We start from the raw sequence: 7,590 nt of genomic DNA, 5'->3' as shown, positions 1-7,590 counted from the left end.
CGGGCGGGCGCACGTGCCCTATAGAAAAAACCTCTCAAAAAAAAAAAAAAAACATAATTGGTTTTTCCAACATGAATACAGTGCATATCAGTCAAGTCAAAGATATTACCATATCCATGATCATCAACAGATACCTTTTCATTTTTGTGTGTGTTAAATACTTCTCGTCTTTTTTAGTCCCCCATCCCCTCCTGTCCTCTCACCACTACCTACAGTCTCTAGCCTCCACAGTTGCTCCCTCTGTTATTATACCCTCCAGTCTTCATCAAGTGCTTTTAAAATTTTAATTTCTTTAACTTCTGGAGAAAGGTGACTTATTTAATTATTTGCCAGAGGGTACACACACTTGCCAGAGAAAGAGGAGAGAGAGAAAAAAAGCACCCCTCGCTAAGGGAGGGTGGTCACTCCACAATCCCTTCTCCATTTCTCCATCCTGTCAGGATATTAGGCACATGCACCTATACCTGGTGTGTTTCAGGCCTTCGGAGCCGGATTCAAACCACAGCCATGCACCCTGTGGGATGCAGCTCCCTTAACCACTAGGTTAGGGGACCAACCCTATAACATTTATTTGAATCTTTCAAAAATTAATGTAAGTGGGACCAGTAGATGGCATAATGGTTACGTTGTTGGACTCCCATGTAGTCAATGGCAGTTCAAGTCCAAGACCCAGTGGCTTAAAACTCATGCTGGGCACACATGTCTGCAAGCCCAGAATCCTTAGAGGAGAACGGAGAACAAGGGATTGCAGCACAGCCATCCCCCCGGGAGGGGATTTCTCACTTTCTGTCTTCCCATCTCTGTCTCTTCAGTAAGCAAAAATGTCTCTCGCTCTTAAAAAATAATAATATTAATATAATTAAGGCAAATATAAAATCCTGTATGTTTGGGCTTTCTTCCATTGATACTTTAACATTATGTATTCAAGTATTATTTTTTATAATGTACTTTTTAAAATAATGTAAGATTATTTTAATGAGAATTTCCTTAATTTTCAGTTAGCAGATTGTGAATATGGTCATCATTATTTTCTAGTTCTATTTCATTGTATAGGAGAGTTGCATACCTCCCCCCCTTTTTTGAGAGGTTTTTGGTATAGGACGTGTGTGCTCACCAGAAAGAGAGAGACAGAGAGACAGAAAGTGAGAAATCACCCCCCAGGGGGGATGGCCACACATTAATCCCTTCTCTTCCATTCTCTTGGGATCTTGGGCACGCACGCACACACGCCTGGCGTGAGTTTAAGCCACTGGGTCTGGACTCGAACTGCAGTCGACTACATGGGAGTCCAGCAACATAGCCATTACGCCATCTACTGGTCCCACATATTCCTTTTTAAAAACTGTGATGTTTTCCTCCATCCTAACACACAAACTACTTATATGCAGAGTCTATTATGTACCTTAGAAACAGACCTTCTGTTTCAGATGTGGTGCTTTCATATATAAAATTCTAGACTCACTTTAATTTAATTATACTTTTACCATTTCTTGAACTGCTTTGGATAGATAGTATGCAGGAAATCATGCAAGACTGAGTTTTGATTTTAATTCAATCTGAGATGATAGAATTTTGCCTTTATTTAACTTGACAGACATTTATTCTGGGTTCATACTTTTTTCATATTGAAATTTATCTTTATACTTGGTCTTTGCTTTCCTGTCTTTCAGTTGCTGGAATGTAAGAGCCAAGAACGTAAAGATGGTTTGATGATGTCAACTGCATTTCTCTAGCACTGGAACAGTGCCTCACCCATTAGTGGTGTTGAGGATTGAGAACCCACTCAATAACATCACTTTTCCAGAATTTAGTTTTAAATTAAAAGGGAGGAAAAGTACAGGTGAATAGATACAGGTATTAGTTGTTTTTATTGACATAACTGTTGAGTGATTTTTCACTTTCACTCTCTCTCTCTTCCTCATCTCTCTCTAATGCCGTGTGTGTGTGTGTGTGTGTGTGTGTGTCTGGCAAGCACATATGCCCTATAGCAAACACTGAAAATAGCAAAACTTTCCAGTGCATGTGTGTGCCCAGCATCCTGACAGGCAGGAGGCCTGGGAAAGGAGATCAGGCATGACTGAGCCCTGTGAATGGTGCCTTTCTCTCTTTCTCTCTCTCTCTGTCTCTCTCATGCATGTGTGCTTGCTCTATCATGAATGCAAAAATAAAACAAAAGATGGTTGCAAGGATTTCAGCCACTCCTTTAGTAAAATGTTGGATGGAGCAACTAGATTTCTTTCCAGTCCTCATTAATACAGTCATGCACCACACAGAGACATTTGGACAGTAGCACATACATCGCGGGTCCTGTTGGAGTGTCTATAATGCAGGAGCCTCGGTGTGTAGGCCATACTATCTAGGTCTGTGTGAAATACTCTGTGATGTCTACACAGTGACACAATTGCCTACTGGTGCATTTCTAAGAATAATTAATCTCGTGATTATGGGAGGCATGACCACATCGGCATTTAGAGGTCCTCACTGTTTTGGTGCCGTGGTCTAGATTCTTTCCTAGTCTGAGGGAGGGCCTTAAATATTTCCTCAATTTACAGTTGTATTGCCAAGGCTGATGTTCAATGTTTTCCTTATCTTTCCTCAGTAGACTTTCCTGGACTTGATGACAATTCACACTAATTAACACAAAACTCAAAATCCTCTACAAAACAGGGTATCGCCGTTCTAATTAAAATGTTGTTTTCTAGTTGGAGAAAGGAGAAGAGCTGAGGAGGGAAGGAGCAAGATTTCTCCAAGGCTAGAGTCCAGGTAAGGAAAAGGGCCTTGGGTTTCCTACAAAGTGTCGTATGGTCAGTGACCAAGTGTCCTTGGAAATACCATATGAAGGGACCAGCAATAGTAATGTCGCTGGACTCTCACTTGGCTGACTGTGGTTTGAGTCCCAGATTTGATGGCTTACAATTCAGGCCTAGTGCATGTGTGCCCAAAATCCTGAGAGGAGAGTGGAGGAGAAGGGATTGTGGCATGGCCATGGGCCGTGGGGGTGATTTCTCACTTTCTCTTTGTCTCTCTCTCCATCTCTTTAGGGAGTACACACATCCTATAGCAAAAAAAAAAAAAAAAAAAAAACTCAAAAATGAAAATTTTGTTAAATGAATGATACTTTGTAAAATATAGGCAAGAGTGTGGGGCAAAATTTCTCAGCTGTTGCCATTATTCTTTATATACATTAATCACAATTCATATGTCTTTCTGACATTGTCTTTGGTTTTAGGGAAAAGAACATTCACGTATTTATTACAGGTAAACTTACATGTAATGACTCTGGGCAGGATTCATACACATTCCTTTCTTTCTTTCTTTTTTTTGGAGAGATTTTCGCTATAGGGCGTGTGCGCTCTCCAGACAGACCGAGAGAGACAGAGAGACAGAAAGCGAGAAATCACCCCCCAGGGGGGATGGCCATGCCGCAATCTCCCCTCCTCCATTCTCCTCTCGAGATCTTGGGCACGCCCGGCGTAAGTTTTAAGCCACCCGGTCCAGGACTCAAACCGTGGTCAACTACGTGGGAGTCCAGCGACATAGCCATTATGCTAACTGCTGGTTCCCCATACACATTTCTATATCCACTTAATGAACTAGCTGAACTAACGACTGGCCCCAGAGTGCAGTGGTTAAGTTTAGGAAAGGGTCCCACACAGCCGACCACATTTCAAATCCCAGCTCTGGTAACTTGAAAAGCATGCCAGTGGGCCAGCAGGTGGTGTGGTCATTAGGGTTCTGGACTACCACATGGTTAACTGCAGTTCGAGTCCCAGACTTTGGTGGATTACTCTCTCTCTCTCTTTCTCTCTGACTCTCTCTGGTGAGTGTATGTGCCCTACAGGAAATTTTTAAAAAATAATAATAATAAATAGAATTAAATAAATAATTCTACAAAAGGAAGAAAGGAAGAAAAGCATGCCAACTGCATGTGCGTGTATGTCCCAAATCCTGAGGGAATGGAGAAAAGGAACAGCAAAAAAGGATTTCAGTGTGACCACACCTGAGAGGTGCTTCTCTCTCTCAATCTCTCTCTCTCTCTCTGATTCTGCAGTATATGTATTGTTTACTTAAAATTTGCTAAAAGGGTAGATCTTATTTTAAGTATTCTTACCACAAAAGATAAATAATACTAATAAGGAAGGCAAGAGGTAATTTGGAAAGGATGTTTACAGTCTTGATGGTGGTGATGGTTTCACAGACATTTCCAAAGTCACCAAGACGTACACATTAAACACGTACAGCCTCTTTCTATTTTGAAAATTCACTTCTTCCATGAACAACAGAGATGGAGAGAGAGAGAGAGACAGGGATGGAATCCCCCCCCAGTCTTGATGCCACAGTTCACCCTCAGCTTCAGCCCACCCCAGATCCAGCATACTCAGGGAGGTCTCCAGGCACAAACCCAGAACTTCTTGTGTGTCAGCTCCACATGAAAGTGTCACATTGCACTGCTGCACTACTGTCCTGCTTCCTATAAAGCGACTTTAATGTCAATACCACCTCAATAAGTTTTTTTTTTTTTAAGAGGGATAGGGTCAGTCCCATAGTGCAGCAATTAAGCGCTGTGCACAGAGAGCCAGACACCACATGGCAAACCAGGGTTTGAATCCTGACCCCTATGACTTGAAAACCTCCTCAGGCACATGAATATGTATGGTCAAGATCTGGACAGGATGAAGAGATGGAGAAAGGAATTGCTGTGTGACCACACCCCATTAGGAATGTGCTCTCTGTCTCTCTCTCTCTCTCTCTGGCAAGTGCATATAGTGCAGTGAACACTATACCACAAGCAAAGAACTGTGGGAATTCTGACCAGGAGTGAGTGGAGTGATTCATTATTAGTAGGATTGATAACATCTGGGAAGTATTCGCTAATAAAATGTCTCGTCACTAAACCAGCTGGTTTCGCAGTATAGCCTAGCTCATTGTAACTTACTATAGATGATGCTTTGTTCATAAACTTTAATCTGATGCCAAAATGTTTGGAGCATATGTTCCTATTTAACAAGGGTTTCTGATCAAAACTGTGCACCCACAACCTCCTAATGAGCTTTGTGTCCAACCAAACAAGTACTCTCACCTCCATTCATGGCTGTCCCTAAGGAGGTACAGAAGGACACTTAATCTCCAGACAAAGACATTCCACCAGTGCTAGAGAGCCACAGACGGAAGTTTTCCCTTCCTCCTGGAAATGATGCCAAGCTGTCCTCTTTTTCCAGCTATGAGAATTGCTGTCTTCATCGTTATCATTCTTTTCTTTATGAGCCATATCTTACCAGGTAACAAAATAAACTTCTCAGAAGCCTTGGTAAGAGTAGAGTGCCTGACATCTTAGGGGGAATCCGATACTAAAAGCTAACGCACCATCACTAATGCCCCAACTTGGAGGTCTCATAAGAAATCTGGAAGATCCATTGACTAAGATCTGCAACCACCTGCCTCATTAGTTCTCCATAGCAACTCGCAGTTAGAGTCAATGAAGTCAAGGGTGTTTCAAGTGCGTGAACCCTTTACTTCATCACTAAGTGTGAATTTAATCAGGCAAGTTTACTAGCCATTTCTAGATTTAGATCATTTTTTTAGAGAGGTTTTTTTTATATGGTACGTGCGCTTGCCAGAAAGACAGAGAGACAAAAAGCGTGAAATCACCCCCCCAGGGGGGATGGCCACACCACAATCCCTTCTCCTCCATTCTCTTCTAGGGATCCACTGGGTCTGGGACTCGAACCGTGGTCGACTACATGGGAGTCCAGCGATGTAGCCATTACACTAACTGCTGGTCCCTAGATCTAGATAATTTTTAAAATGGGAATTATTCTACTAAATTTTGGTCTTTAAAACTTGTCTACTTACTTTCAACAGAAGTTAGTTATCTTAAATCACTGCCATAAGAGCTATGCCAACATCATAGCAGGCCCAGAAAAAAAGGGATTAGTTAGAGGGAGTCTCCTTTAATGATTTCTACAGTCTAAGTAATCTCCAACCTGTTGCCCCTCCATTCTGTTTGTTCCCTGGGCTTGATTCTCTCCCTTACATCTTCAGCCAACCCCTGAGTTTCCCTCTTTCTTTCCAACATCTACTCTGCTAAAGTAAACATAGGGATCATAGTTGACCCTACAAACATGAGTCATTAACATAAGGCACCTTGCACAGACATGCATTGAAGAAGTGTGCGTAGGATCCCTTGCATTTACGAAAAAAGTGACCAGACACCCAAAATAGATTATGAAATTGCCTAGAACTCCTAAGTATGTATGTCCAAGAAATAGTAAGAAACTTATTGCTTTATATGAAGTGGAGTATGTTTTTATCTTTCCTTGGTAATTCAGGACTTTGAGGATTGGGAAGGTAATCATAAGTGAGAATGTGGACAAGCCTTTCATATTTTTCAGGAACTATCAATTACTATGCTTTATGTTGTTTGTAAAAAGACACATCTCTAATTTTATAACAGGAAATATAGTGAGACATATGCCTATTTTTGGTGAATTAATGCTTTCCTGTATAAATCTGGGATAAAAAGACTGATTACTATTGATGGGTAGCTGAGGAGCAGCTTATGAGGAAATTCGAGTTTTTCTTTAGGAAAACTAATTGGACAGTCAAAGGGAGAGACTGAAGTAAGGAGAGAATGGAAAGTGAGTTCAGTTTATCAGACATTTGTTAAGCAACCACTGTATGTGAGGTTTTTACCAGGTAGCAGGCATACAAAGAACAAAGACATATGATGGCCCTAGACTCTCAACAAGTCATGCTGTAGTCCTTTCTCTTGCATTTGCCTCTCGAATGTTGGGCATGTATGCATGTGCTTGGTGTATACTCCAGGATGCTAGGTCTGGGACTCACACTGCAGAGCCAGCCATGTGGAATCCAGCTGCCCTGACCACCATGCTACCTGACTAGCCCCTATACTGGTAAATTTTTGAAGAACTTCCAAAAAACGAAGAAAGAAAAACTAGTAGAGCAAAAACTAAAGGTACACATCATAATGTGGTGTTCTTTTGTTGAAAGCAATGTATGTTATTATCCTTGGTTTGATTATTGCATACTGCATGCATGCTTTGAAAATCCATATTATACTCCACAAAGATATACAATTAAATATAAAGAAGAAATTATAAAATAAAATGGAAAACAAAGAGAAGTTGTTACAGGCAGGTCACTTTGATTGCTGTATAATCTAAGGAAAAAAACAATACACCCCTAAAATAGAACATTAGCATAGGATAAAGAGAGCTTTTATGAGAGAGAGATATGAGCGGAAATAACACATGGCCAAAAGAAAGACAAAAGCCAAAGTAACACAAAGTTTGAAGGTCTAAGGCATTAAGTCTTTTTTTTCTTTTTGAGAGGTTTTTTGCTATAGGGCGCGTGCGCTCACCAGACAGACAGAGAGAGACATAGAGACAGAAAGCAAGAAATCACCTCCCAGGGGGGATGGTCATGCCGCAATCCCTTCTCCTCCATTCTCCTCTCGGGATCTTGGGCACACACGCACACGCGCCCGGTGTGAGTTTCAAGCCACCGGGTCCAGGACGCAAACTGCGGTCGACTACATGGGAGTCCAGCGACATAGCCATTACGCTAACT

General features: G+C 41.5%; 1 protein-coding gene and 1 pseudogene across 1 annotated transcript in view; one reads left to right on the top strand and one right to left on the bottom strand.

Moving 5' to 3' along the window:
- DZANK1 (double zinc ribbon and ankyrin repeat domains 1) overlaps positions 1–7,590 on the bottom strand; it is a 191,113-nt gene that overhangs the window by 50,234 nt on the left and 133,289 nt on the right. The gene's annotated exons all lie outside the window — the stretch shown is intronic.
- LOC114005138 (beta-defensin 108B-like) overlaps positions 5,222–7,590 on the top strand; it is a 3,319-nt pseudogene continuing 950 nt past the window's right edge.

Source organism: Tupaia chinensis, unplaced genomic scaffold (genome assembly GCF_000334495.1).
Source record: "Tupaia chinensis unplaced genomic scaffold, TupChi_1.0 Scaffold142716_1, whole genome shotgun sequence".
In the NCBI taxonomy this organism is placed as follows: domain Eukaryota; kingdom Metazoa; phylum Chordata; class Mammalia; order Scandentia; family Tupaiidae; genus Tupaia; species Tupaia belangeri.
Note: the sequence above shows the minus strand (reverse complement) of the source record. Positions and strands in the feature narration are given on the sequence as shown.